A 13289-nucleotide genomic window follows, 5' to 3' on the forward strand; every position below is an offset into this window, starting at 1 on the left:
AATTTTCGCGTCAGTAGGCTTCAGCGTACTGAAGACTTGCTGAATTTTGTTTTTTGAGTAATATGATGCTGCATATAAAGTTTAAATGCAGATTTTAGTGCCATTATTTGTGAACAGGACATAAGTAATGAAAGGAGAGCCATTGCACATCACTGAAAGCATCAGCAAGCGAATGTGGTAATAACACAATCCGCAGTGTTGTCCCATAGTGGCGTGCACACTCTCCTCGTATGTGGGAGGCGCAAGGCTCAATAGTCTGTGACTCCGGATACAGCTTGAGCGGACCGAACACGCTGGCCAAGCACTTGGCCAAAGCCGGCCTGGAGTCAATAAAATCAAATCATCAATAACAGGAAGGATTTCATTAGTAAAGTGAGCGTTTATTTTCTCTGCGCTATATGGTAAAGATAATTTTCATTCGCATTGCTTGTCGTTCGATTTGTTTTTCTTCTGTTGAAATATTATTCCCTGCTTAGTGTGACGCAGTTTGTGAGGGATTTTTTGTTTGCAAAAGCAAGTCTTGACAGCTGTGCACGACGAATTGTGCATGAATTTAAAATAATTTCCACCATCTGGATTCATTAACTTGCGCCAAAATCTCAGTATATATGTTTTCTGCGCCTTTTTGCCCATCATAAGTGACAGCAGCGACACTGCATGAGAACTGACAATGTTTTTTTGTGTTTGTTTGCTTCTTGTCACCGCTTTACCACCACGTCATGTATTGGGCGTAGCGCACCTTCTTTTCGGATGCAAGACGCCAGCGTCACCGCAGATCAAGCGCTGGTTTTCGCTGTTTCTCCTGGATGCGCGGTGGGCGAAGACGTACTGCGTGTGCCTATTATGTGCTGCGCCCGAGGGTGCACGACACACGTTCCCAGGCAACTTTGCTTTGCAAATAACGTGTTCGAACCGCGCTTGCCCGTTTCTCTAGAAGCCGACATTCATGAGCCTGCTCGAGCCATTGCATATGATGGAACCGGCGCAGGTATCGGTCCAAAGCCTAATAATAAACCGAAACTTTGCTTCCTGACCGGTTCACCCTGCGCACACCAGCGGAAAGAGATCACAAGAAGGCGCGCCAATGCCGTGAGGGTCGAGAAACGTCATGCGCGATATGCCTCAGCAACGAGTACAGCGAGCTAAGGTAAATATGATAATGACAGCAAGGCGCGCTTCGAAAGCCCTACATGCCAGCGTAAGGCGCGCGGGAACCGCTCGCGGCGCACTGCAGGGGGTCGCCAGAACAACGATCTTGCAGCGCCTATGGTAGGGGTAAAAATGCAGCGCTGAAAAGAAAAAGAAAAAAAGGAAAAACCCTAGCAAGGCGACCTGCAGTTGTGGTAGCCCGTATTGGCTGCGAAAGGAACGGACGGACCCGATTTCGCAGCCGGACTGTATATTAGATTACATTACATTACATGAGCGAGGCGTTTCTGGCATATAGAGAGGCGTTCTTCGAAGAATATGCACTCCGCGGATCTTCGAAGCGCGGATGTTTCTGACGCGTGCGAAGAGGGCGGGCTAGAAGCATTGGTTGCTGCAACGCCAGCGGATCCCATACTGCAGCGCATAATCATGCGGGGGCCGGACTCACGTGACCATATTTTGTATGCATTAAAAGCGGGCTTTTTTGCTCAAGGACTCTTGGATCGCAGCGTATACACTGTGCGTGCCTGCCAGCGCGTTTACGTGTGCGCGTGTGGGTGTGCGGACGACGATCGCACTGCGCGACGTATTTTGAGGCTTGCGCACAGGGCGAACAGTACGACGGCTATAGGGCTGTCTATCTTGGTGCCTCAGCTGATACGATCACTAGCCTCGGTGTGGAAAGAAGGGTGAAAAAAATAATAAATGAGAGCAATAGAATAGGGAGGCAGTCATAGCAAAGCACAGGTAGTCCTGTCATTTCAGTGGACATTTTTTTGTACTGTAAGGTATAGAATGACACCGAGGGAGTTCAACAAAAAAATGAATATGCAAAGGACAATGACCTACTTTGTCAAACAACTAAAAAAACAGTAAATCGTGGCAAGCTCTCGCAAGTCCGGTGGGGCACGGAAGCTAAGGGCAGCGCGAAAGAAGCGGACATCGGGTTAAAAGAAAGAACGATGTACAGTACTTGGTTCTGAGACTGTTACGGTGAGACTAGCTGCAGAGTGAAGAGTCAAAAATGAAAAAAAAAAATGTCGCGAATAGACAACATCCAGGTTTGAAATTGGAACAAGTTCGAAAAAAAAAAATACTCTCGCATGAATAATGCAGTCAGCGCATGAGTGAGGAGTGTGCGCGTGTGCATGGCACATCAAAGCGTATGGTGAGCGCGCGGTGAGGTTTCTGGATTAAAAAAAAATAAAAGAAAAAAGGCGGCAAGGTACGAAGGGTTAAGGGAAAGATGGGCGTTGATCGGATTAGCGCTCGCACAAAGCGCAACGTACTCGCGCCGCGGGTGACGCTGGCGAGGTGGGGAGGAGAGGATGTGGGGAGTGCATGGCCGCAGGAAGGCGCGGCGGCAGCTCGTAATATAGACACGGATCAGAGATCACGGGGAAGCGCCGCGACGTGGCGCGGCCACCATCCCCGCCACCCACAGTCTGGTGCGTGCTTGCGTAATTGCGATCGCTCGAGTTGGCCGGAGTGCATAACGTGCGCAGAGAGAGAGAGCCTGTGCTTGCTCATACAAGTGACTATATTAAGCGTGCGCGTGCGTCTGTCTGGGCTCGGTACGACGTCATAGCTTCCTTGGACGCGTACACAAATGCGCAAGCGGTTTCGTCTTACGCTGTAGGACGCGGCGCCGGGAGCGAAGGTCGTGCGTGGCGATATCGCTCGCGGAACGGAGAATAACGCCGCCGATGCGTACGCATGCCCCCTTCCACCCACCTTCCTCTGCGCATGCAGGGGATGAGGCGCGTTTCAAGACGCATGACTTCGCGGGCACACTGGGCGCAAAGTTTGGCTGGATACACAGAGAGCGATCGATAAGTTTCCCTATTGTTGGCCGGAAAGAAAAAGACGGATGGCTCTGAAAGGGACGCCACGGACCGTGCTCTGTTCTTGTACGGAGCTGCTCGTGTATGCAGATGCTCATGGGAACGGAACGCACAGCCCCGCAAAAGGAGATACACGAGCTTTTAATTCATTCTTCGTGCTTCCCGGCTTAAATAGAAACCGCTGAACTGGAATGCGCTAGGCGCCGTGGGAGAAGACGAGAGACTCGTGCTCTCTGCGCTGTCCGCGTGTGTACGGATGCGAAAGCGTTTCACTGGCGCGCACACACAAAAAAAGAACTCGAAAGTTACGCGACGCGCAGTATGCAATGGACGGTGCTATTGTTGCGATGACATTGAATTTTGCATAGATGCCCAATATCAGGAGCGCGCGTGATGCGGCCTAAGGAATAAAACAGTGCAATCCCGGGAAGTTGATTCAGCCGCGGAATACTTGAAATTATATCTGTGGTGCTCCGCTGTTAAAGGGCCACTGCCCAGGGTCCGCACATTTTTGAAAAACAAGCCCACTGCATAGATGAGGCATCGAAGATAATCTCTGCAAAATACTAGAGCCATGCGCGCCCCGAAAAGCTGCGAAAATTCAAATCAAAGCCCGCTCGTTCTTTCCTTCAACAAAAACGGTCCCGACCCACTACTCTGAACCCCGTTGACGTCATGGGGGGTTACTTTCGCTAAAGGCACTCCATTGGTGCATCGTTCTGACTGACGGGAGAAGGTTGGGCGTAGCCTTGGCGTCGCGTCGTCTGCACAACGCTTTCCGCAGCGCCTTCTGTTCTGGCTCATGCCTACAAACCCGCATGAAGGAACAAAAAAAAAAAAAAACTGCGGAGGGAGCGTGCGGCGACAGCCTTGAACCCTAGCCATAAAAAGTAAAAAAATAGTAAAACTGAGGGAGTTGGTTCGCCCCCCCCCCCCCCCCCCCCCCCGCAGTGATCACGTCACGAGACGCTCTGCGTGCGCGCTCCCTTCTCAGTTTTTTTTCTTCTATGCAAGCCCCCCAAAACAAGGTTTTAATTAGTAGTGCAGCAGAGCCTTTCCCTCGCTCGCCCACTTGACCGCTCCGCACAGACACCGCTTATCCTTTGTGCATCTTGCGTACGCCTTGACTCCAATGAACGACATGGGCTTCGGAGCGGAGAAAAGACACAAACACACAGAACACAAACACACATGAAGAAAAGCAAACGGGCGGTTGCCGGGCCCGCACTTCCCCGTGTGTTTCGAACAGAACCGACTTCCGCCCCTCCGCTCGTGAAGCGGTGGGGTGGCCTAAAAAAAAATGAAAAGGTGGCTCGCTAACTGGGAATGACAAACAGATGTATGAAAGGATGCGCTCGCTAACAAGTCTAGGTGGTCGAGCCGATCGCGCCTCTCGATCGTTCAGTGTGCGCGGCCGCAGCGCCCCCCCCCCCCTCCCCTCGAACAGACCCAGCAGCAAAAACCAAGAAAAGAATTCTATTGAAGGCGGGGCCATGACGTACCCTGTGACGCACTCCACAGACACCACGCCTCCGGCTTACGTCGGAGAACGAAGGGGTGATTTTGCCTTGCCGAGCCTACTCGACGAGGAGCGGGAGAGAAGAATTTCGAGGAGGGAATGGAGGTAGAGAGTGTAGAGAGAGGTAGAGAGAGGTAGAGAGTGTCTGCTGCCCTGGGGTGGGCAGGGGCCCTTTAAGTCAGCTGCTAACTCTACAAAACGCTCTGGAAACATACGGCATAAAACGCATCGCACCACTGATTGAAATTCGGCCTTCGCCATTCGTCAAAAGGAACTTATCGTCTCGGCTATTGCTTGAGGCTCTTTAGGTGCATTGCAAAGGACATAATATAAACCGAAAGCAGGGCCTGAGATAAGGCGCCCTCAAAATAAAAAAAAAGGCTGTGCATATTGTGTTACTGCGAGCGAGTAACCTGTAGACGGCGGTAAAACAATACATTAATGTATTCTTTGCGTTGGTTTGTGCGTGTGCGCACCATTTAACACAATTATTCCACAGATACCGATGATGCTATACAGACTGTGGCGACGCACCTTATTGGCAGTGGAAGTAACCTTCTCTCCCCCTGTAAGAACGATACTCTTAAAGGACGGCGTATATGCTATTGAGATCTTTCTTCAAAGTCGCTGTTTCGAAATAAGATGACGGACGCGTGTCGTACCATCCTTAGGGAGAAACATCTATTCTTTTAGTATCGGAAAGATAAATGACTCAGCAATGATATTTTGCAGTTAAATGCAAACAGAAGGGGTGTTCATAGCGGCTGTTTACTCAGATGCGACTCACCAGATCTTCACATTGCGCAGCACGCTGTGGATATCCCGACGACACGCGCGCCCTCTGGTAGTTCAGCCAACACATCCAGATACTACTCACACCTCGACACCGCGCATATAACGACCTCCTGGAGGAATGGTTGACGGACTCATCAGCCTCCCCTGACAGCACTATGTGCCTGACAACCTGATGCATCGGCTAGGGTTCCCAGCTCAGGAAGCTTACTTTTTCACCTTTACCTCAATGTGGAGGTTTCTAGCTGTTGCGGCCGTTTTTTTTTTGTTCATAAACTTTTTCATCACAACGACTATCATCATCATCACTGTCATTCTACCATATCTATCATCAGCCCGGCTGCTGAACAAAGGCCTCTCCCAGTGATCTCCGTCCTGAGCTAGCTGCAGCTGCTCCATCCCTGAGAACGTCCTACTGTTTCCCCACCTGAATCTGTGTTGAACCCCACTGCGTACTCCTTCGCTTGGTGCCCACATTTTATTCTAATAGAGCATCGCTTACCTGAATTTTCTGCGTCCTTCTCAAGCCCATTTTCTCCTTTCAATTTCCACTGGTATATCATTGCCTCGAGTTTGTTGTCTAATCCACGATGCCGTGAAAATATATTTTCGTCCCATTCCTCGCTAGCTTGTCCTCAATCTAATTTCAAGATTTTTTTTAACCTCCTAGTCTCGGCACCTCCGGTAGGCACTGGCATGATACTTGCTTTACATACTTTTCTTTCCTTTGAAGATTTTGAAGAATGGAGCGCATTTCTCAGGCACTCCATCGTATTGTTATTCTTGTGGGAATTTCTTCTTGATTAGTTACTGCTTCATAATAACTGGCTTTGTGCTACCAAAAAGCTCTCTTTGAATTTAACAAAGCCAGAGGCGGTACGTACCTACTGTCACCGGAACGACATGTTGATGACAATCGTCATAGTATATCCTACAGCCCTGTAAGTGTCTGTAATCGTGTCACGATGGGTCCTTCGCAACTGAAAGCGCGAAAATTACTGAGAATAAGATGTCAGCTTCTTCATACTGATGAGGCAACGAACTAGTACTAGATGATGCAGCGATTTGCTTGCTATTTCATAATGCCGTAACACGTATGTCTGTAGCCGACTGGCATCTTTTATAGACTTGTTCCAGCGGCCAGGCCGTGCCCGAATGCAGAGGAGCAACATATATAAATAATGAAATAAAATAAATAAATAAATAACCCAATGGAAAAACGCAGCCTCAGAACTATGTGCCGACTGTGTGTTTATGTGTCAATTTCTCCGACTGCAAAGGGAATTACTTTAGCCATTTACACAAAAGACTTGTGTCTGATTATTTCGGCGTCGTGAAACCTAACAAACCGCCTTCATCAGGGAATGAGGAAAGGAGCAGTAAAACGTCAAAGAAAAAAAGTTTGTCCTGTCGCGGAAATCGATACTGATCCGACAGAATACGAACGAAACAGATCATTTTCGGCTTCCTTTATTCGGCCTCTTCCGACGCCTTCGCCGCTGAGTCGTGCCGGGCTGCCGGGCACGTATTAGCGGTACCGACAGCTCGTTTTTATCGACAAGTTAGCTCCGCGGCCGAGCTCTCCCTTCGGCGCTCGCGATCGCCGATGCGGTTCGCTGCCTTCGAGGAGGCCAAGCGCGCTTTGCAGAGGGCAAAGTGGAAGGGGACGCGGAGAGCTAATGACACAAAACACTAAATCACAGAGACCGGCGTGCTCCGCTCCCCAACCGTGCTCCTTCCCGCAGGGCTGTCGATAGCTCCTTGAGGGACGGGGAGCCGCGGGAGGGAGCGCCTGCAAGTATACAACGGCACATAGGCGCTGTGCAGAGCGAAAGATAGAGGGTGGGGAGGAGGGAAAATAGGCTGTAAAGAGGAAATAGACAGAGAGAGAGAGAGAGAAATGAAAGGTACGGAGGAGAGGGATCGCGGTGGCAGCGCGAGGCGTCGGGCGCGCAGGGAGTGGAAAGCGCGAACACTCAAGTTCCATTAGGAAGCGGCCAAGCCTGAACGCATTTTCAAAGACAGAGCCGCCGACGCCGTGGTCTTCTCGGCTCTTCGATGGAGCGGCGGCGCTGGTTGCTGGGCGAGCGGCACCGAATGGCGCGGGCCGAAGGGAGGTTGGGATGCGGGGACTGTGAGGGGGAAAGGGGGACGAGGGGAGGCGCAGGCGGGAGGGTATCGAAGCAGAAACGAGGGGGAAGCGTTGAGCCCTCGAATGTGGGAGACTGCTCCTGGAGCTGCGGTATCAAATGTAACGCTTCGGTATATGCGGTACAGCAGTCGCGCCCGAGTTTGCCGCCGCACGCGCGAGATCCGTCGCGCTCTCGCTGCACTGAGTCGTGTGCGCGGGGCGGAAACAGAAGCCACCGCAGCGGCCGTGTTGTGCGAGTGGAGCTTGCGGGGTGGCAACGCCACCGTCTTTGGTCACGCCGGGCGCCGGCCCCGGCGGTTGTTGAAAGCGGGGCTCTGGCGACTAGCTGTGTTACGAAGGGGCGCGATGTCGGCAGTCGGGGAATGGCGGGGCTTTGAGTTAGTTGTTGTTGAAAATGATGCCCATTCTTAGATGCCCTGTGCGCGAACCATGATCTGGAGCTGCTGTTCGTGCAAAGTTTTCTTTTTCATGCATGTGGGTGCGAGCTGTCATCATTACGTGTAGAAGAGTAAAATACCATGGAATTTATTTTTCCCAAGCAACCGCCTTTTGGGGCGAATTTACCTGCACAGAGCGAAACTCGCAGTAGAGAGCACGCACATAGGCAGGATTTTTTTTTTTTTTTGGGGGGGGGGGGGGGGGGGTGAGGGAGGGGGCAGGGCACGGTGATTTCCTACCAGATGGTTGGGAAGGAAGAAGCTTGATTTCGAAATTGAGGGGGGGGGGGGAGGAACCAACATGCATGGTGCAGAGCCCGAATCCAGGTAACGTCAGTTGTACAAGAACGACGTACGATCATTTTACAGAAGTCGACTGCTTTCCATGACGCAAATAAATTACGGTGAAGGGAGATCGCTATGAACACGATTAGTAAAAAAATGTGAAGTACACTTTCTCAGCACTGTAGCGGTGGTGGCCTCCGAGAGGCTGTAATGTACGCATATGGAGCCAATACGGCACGAAGACAAGACTGTATGGTGGAAACTGCGAATGCATCGCAGCTTCAGGCAACTGGGTTCTCTTAACGAGATTTGAATTCGTCGGGTCAAATCTAAGTTTTGCGAACCCTGGCGTGGCCCACAATGGAAAACGACAAAGTGTGGACCCTACGCTTTCTCGAGCCTATGCCGTGATGTACAGTCTACTGATCTTTAGAACCTGCTGCTCTCGGTGGTGAAACAGTGCTTTGACAGGTTAGCTGAGTTCTTTTATAAGGAATTCTGGTGGTCTAAAACCCGTACGTTAATACACCGGCCTGTCTGCCTTATATACGTACGGCCGCAGGACAATGGGATCTGGTAGACACGTGCAACCTTGGAGGGGACGAACTTATTTTCATGGCTTATTTTGCAGCCTTCCTTCCTAGTCCTTTTCTCTTTGGACCGCTGCTGCACTTAACATACTTTATTAGGAACTGAGAATAGAACACTGACACCATACCTTGCCGCCACTTTCTTTAATCTGTGCGAGAGGGAGTAGACTTGAGGCATTACTGCTGGCTTTTTACTTATTTCGTCCAGACAATTGCGCTGTTCCGCGTCACAATTAGAGGATTTCAATGTCCGGAGGACCTTATCTGCACAAGAGTCAAGGACAGACTCCTGAATCCTCCCCCCCCCCCCCCCCCCCTGCAGGGGTGAACCTCGGCTGAGAGGCTATTGCTCATTTCTTAAGACAAGATTATTTCACTGATATACCGATGTATCCAGTGAAAATGCAGTTTTTTACAAGTGTTGAATGGAACGACTTGTAGTTTAAAAGGGATTCTCGCTTCCAAGAGAGTATTGCTAACACAGATGGATGGGTTCGAACGTGAGCTGTAAATCTTAAATTGCAATATCATATAAATTGCAATATCATGCGTGAACTTGAGGCCTGACCCACGTTTTTTCAAAACACCGAGAACATGTGGCACAGTTTCTGGCTCGAGGGATTTGAGAACCACTAGAAAATCATCCGCATATCGAGAAATGCGTATAAATGCACCGACCAAGTTTTTCTTCAATTTTCTGTGAACCCGGCTAAGAAAAATATTGCTGAGGACAGGTGCTACCTTCTCTTTTAAACACATACCAGACTTTTGCATGAGTGTTTTACCTTTACAAAAATTGTATGTACGTGTTATAAGGCAAAAAGCTAACAGTTCCAGAAAGGGCCCAGGGAAAGTTTCTCATTCATTTTGAAAAACACGCTCATCATTTTCTTTTGTAACACATTGCTGAACGTACTGCAGGAGTTGATCATGGGAATGGGAAAAGAACAAATATTCTTCATTCACGCTGAAGCCGGAACAAGCTGTCGGATTCTCATTCAGGTGAAACTTCACAGTTGCCTCCGAGCTCGGAACAAGGAACAGGTTCTTCACCCTAAGTGTCGACAGGTGCTTATTAAGGTACGTAGCTATAACCATCTGTCATGCGTGGTGCTCAAACACTATTGCTCTGAAGGGGACTTCCGATTTGTGCGTCTTGGCCGCAAAGAAAATTTCCAGAACGGATAGCCCTGAATCTTTCACTTTTTTCGCTAATCCTTCAAGCTAGAAGTTGTGTGCCTACTGTTTGCACCTAGCAGGATTTTTTTTAACAGTCCGAAAATTCTACACGACTGCGTTATGGGCTTTCTCAGCGAAAAGTTTTATTTGACTGCACCATGCGTAAACGTAAACCAAGGAGCGATACCGGTTACACTGTCCCCTAGAAATTCCGCTACTTGCGACATCGTCAACGCACTAGGAAACAAATCTTGGCCTGTCATCTACTGGCGCCTTACAGGACCCAGTACGGGCAAAAGCTAATTTTTGCAACAGTCATCATGCCCGGTCCTAGGCAGAAATGAGGTACTAGGCGTAGGGCCTTCTCTTGCTTCGTGTCCAACGTGACGTCTCCGACTTTCGCGCCTCGGAGATGTCACCTGAGAGTTACAAACTTAAGTATTCACTGCGATTCCTGGTGCGCGTGTGGCACGGGTGTTAGCCGGTCGAGCGGTTCACAGAACGGATTCCCGTACTGTTCGCCTGGTCAACAAAAGGGCCATCAACTTTTTCGACTTTAGCCGTAGCAAATATACCACCGCTCCTTGCACTGCATAAGCCACAAAGTTGCTCACAAAAACTGACCGGATCGTGTTTGCCTGGTAGGCGCAGTTTTACAGCGACAGCTGCTAAGCGCTCGTTCTTGGGTTTCGAGTTAGATTAGTAGTAGTCGTAGTATAGACGTCGGTATAAGCGGTGGGCGGTTGCCATGTGAATCACCGTGGCAGGTGGACGTTAAATTAATGATTGATCGCGAGAGGTTGCTCGGGAAGAGCAACCTGGGTTGCACAAGCCCCACCGGTAGCAGCACCTGCCATCGCAGGCAGTTGCGCATCTCTTAACCGCTGCACCACTGCACAAGGAGAGGTATGAGGACTCCCAGGGATCTATGAATGTAAAGTAGAGAATGACAAATTGCGCATATATGGGCCTTAACCCATTTACGCTATCGAGTCATACCCTTAAGGCGGAGCTCAAGTGTATCCTCCAATTTTTATTTTGTTTTAAAATTTTTCCAATCATCAACAAATACTCAGAATATTTTCATCTTTTTATACTACCCGTTAATTTGAGCGCGTAAGGCATGCATAGAGAACAGCCTCCACTGCAACGGATGCATGGCTGCATACCACCCAAGATCTTGCGAAGCTTCCATCGAGTGGGACGAAAAGTTCTGCGCGTTGAAGAGAGTCGAGTTCTCTGCAAACTCGTCACGATGGGTGCAGCCGCAGAGAGGAGCTTGCGATACGCGCCAACTTGGACTTCCTGATCGTTAAATATAAACAGACACGAAGAAAATATGACGGCGCGTCAGGAAGACGACGAAGACAGCGACATACGCAGTCGTTGTCCTGTCTTGCTTCTCGTCTTGCTTCTCGTGCTGTCGTGTTTCAATCGCGGCACACCGCCAACTAGGCTACTAACAAACATCAGTGAAGAGTCAGTTATACCTTCGAGGTTTGAGTGGTTTAATGCTGCTACAAAGAATACGCTTGCACAAGCATGTATATGCTCTCGTGCCCAACTAAGTAGACACATACGGACGCGTGAGTATGTCCCCTTCCTCCCACACTATTTTAGTAGTTATTTTATTGCCAGCTCCGGCCATGCCGCGCAGTAAATTTGGTTTGCGCTTGTTAAACGCTTCCTGCCTGGCGTTCTATCCTCCATCGTTCCGCTACTCGTTCCTTGCCCGGTGCTTTGTTGTTAATAGTATTGTTATTATTCTTTGCATATGACGAAGCTTGACTTGTTTCAGATCTCTCTATACACGTTCCTGTGCGGCTCGTTTTAATAAATTTTTCCCTCAGAAGAAATTTTCATATGAGTTACTGACATTATGACCTTTCCTTTCCACTCTAAACTTATTCCTCGAGTGCTCTTGTTCAACTCTGATTATTCTTCTCATTTTTTTTTGTTTTCTCTTCTGCATAAGGAGAAAAGCCGGCAAACAAATTTGATCATCCAAATTGCGAAGAAGGTTCATCACAAGCGACTGAATTGTATTTATTTGGCGTTATCCGGAATTTGGTACCGCTGCTGGTTAGCACAGATAAGCCTGGGGGCCTGTGCCGCTTTAGCTGGAAAATCCGCGTTTTTTTTTTTTTTGATGTGGCAGTAGTAAGCTACCCGCCAGGGACTCCCACGAGCGGGAGTGATGTGTAACGGTAACTTTTAGGAGCGCGGGAAGCACTCAGCGCTAATAAGGCACTTTTATTGCGAAGCAATACTACTTTAGCTACCACCTCAGCCCGTTCCAGCGCGAGGCGCTGGTAGGCACCACTTGACCTTTGGCATGACCTTTGGCATGACGTCATACCATCTGTGTAAAAACGGGTCCCCATCTCGCGCCGTCGCAGCGCGAGGCTGGTAGGCACCAACGGCGGCCTAACTCTCGCTCCTCTCACCAGGGGCGCCGCGCAAGGAGTGACGTCATATCATCTGTGTAAAAACGGGGCCCCATCTCGCGCCGTCGCAGCGCGAGGCTGGTAAGCACCAACGCCGGTTCGCTCCACTCGTCAAGCCGGTTAGATGCCGCCTCAAGCAAGCAAGACACTTCGGCAGAATAGCGGAACCTATCGTATTGATTCGCAATTACCAGTCTTAACAAAGCTAAGCCACAGCCAGTTTTTTGTTCTGTATCAGAACCTGGCATGCATGGTGTCAAAAGGGGAGTTCCATTACACAAGGCCTAACCGCCTAACGGAACACGGCCGCAAGTGCAGCGAATGCACACGGACGGCAGAGGGTCGAGAGGAAACACCGGAAGCCCCCATGCAAGATGATGGCAAGCCTTAACCCTCCGCAACACTTCGACTTCATGAACCCCAGACACTGGCCGGCGTGGAATGAACAGTTCGAGGACTTCAGATACGCTTCGAGACTTTGGGAAAAGGACCGCAAAATCTAAGAAAGAACGCTACTCTACACCGTGGGTCGAAAAGCTAGAGAAATCCTGCGGTCACTTGACGCCACGGAGGCAGAGCTTGTGTCACTCTAGGAAGCGCTCAAAATGGATCCGACGCTCACGTTGAAAATTGCGATCTCAGGGACCAGCACAACTAAGACAGTGAAAAAGTAGCAAGCCCAACTGAAATCCAAAATCGAAACAGCAGCAACGGGTGTCGACACGTTTCAAGGGAGAAAGCCACATCGAGCGAAAGCAAGAAGGGAACAGTCGTCAGAAATCGAGTCGAAAGTTAACGCATTTCACGTTCAAGCGTCGAACATGCAACTACTGCGACCATGACGCTCACAAACGGACAGAATGTCCAGCGAGGAACGAGGAGTGTCATTTTTGTC

Source organism: Amblyomma mixtum, chromosome 3 (assembly GCF_055824585.1).
Source record: "Amblyomma mixtum isolate Tamu chromosome 3, ASM5582458v1, whole genome shotgun sequence".
Taxonomy (NCBI): domain Eukaryota; kingdom Metazoa; phylum Arthropoda; class Arachnida; order Ixodida; family Ixodidae; genus Amblyomma; species Amblyomma mixtum.